Source organism: Pygoscelis adeliae, unplaced genomic scaffold (assembly GCF_000699105.1).
Source record: "Pygoscelis adeliae isolate BGI_AS28 unplaced genomic scaffold, ASM69910v1 Scaffold542, whole genome shotgun sequence".
Taxonomy (NCBI): domain Eukaryota; kingdom Metazoa; phylum Chordata; class Aves; order Sphenisciformes; family Spheniscidae; genus Pygoscelis; species Pygoscelis adeliae.
The window spans coordinates 72,159-73,272 of NW_008824244.1; positions in this window are offsets into that span (position 1 = coordinate 72,159).

A 1,114-nucleotide genomic window follows, 5' to 3' on the forward strand; every position below is an offset into this window, starting at 1 on the left:
CCCACCACCGCTCCATCCCGCAGCGGGGACGGGGCAGACAAACGCCCCCTCCCGCAGGGGAAGGGTGGATGAAAGCCAAGGGGAGAGCCCGGCTAAGCCGAAATAAAGGCACAGGACGCGGCCGGCTGGGTCACTGCAGACATCCTGGTTTATTGGTAGCACACCACACGCCTTCCACTTGGCACTTATTTGTACGCCTTTGTTGAAAAAAAACCAAACAAACCCCCAAAAACCCCAGACCCCCGCAGACGCGCGCTCCCTGGGCGCCGTGCTGCGCCGAGGCGCCGCGAGCCTCTCGCAGGGCGTTTTTATACACCTGCGTGTCGTGTGGGTGTGGGTGGGTGTGTGTCTCCCCTTTGTTTTCGTTCAAGTGCGGTCACGTGTATTCACTCCCAAACCGGACAAATAAATTAAAAAACAGAAAAAAAAGAGAAGACTACGTAAAAAACGGCGCCTGGGGCTTGGGGAAGGCGGCGGTCGCTCCCCCGCCGGCTGCACGCAGGGAGAGGGGAGGCTTTTTTTGTGAGGGTTGCGTGGTTTTTGTTTGAAAAGGACAGTGTTTCTCTCTTTTTTTGTTTAATATACTACGGCCCGACATTCAGTGCAATAGATACAACTACAGTGCAGGTCATGAACTATACAAAAGTCGCCCTAACCCTGTACAAGCTTCTCCTCAGTCGCTATAGAAACTATACCTTGGCCTCTGTACCTTTCTGTATACATTATACAGCGTGAATATACTCCAAGAATATTTACAGTACGTTGCTTGTCAAATCAGAAACGCTATAACTTAAACGTCTACTATTAACAACCATTGAACAAAAATATATATAATATAAGTATCTTCCAGTCTATACACAGAGCAGGAGATGGATGTGTCCGCGTGACGATGAGTGTCGGCGAGTCCGGGGCCGGGAGCGACGGCGGGGGGTGCTGTAGTGTGTGGTTGCCGGTTCGCTCTGCCGGCGCTTCACCATCAGGCAAATATTGCCGAGATTCAACCAAAAAAAAGAAAAAAAAAGAAAAAAAAAAAGACACTTCCCCTCCCCTTTTCCCCTCCCGGATGAAATTCAGGCGAAGGAGACGAGAAGCCGCTGGCGGGGACGAAGCTCTG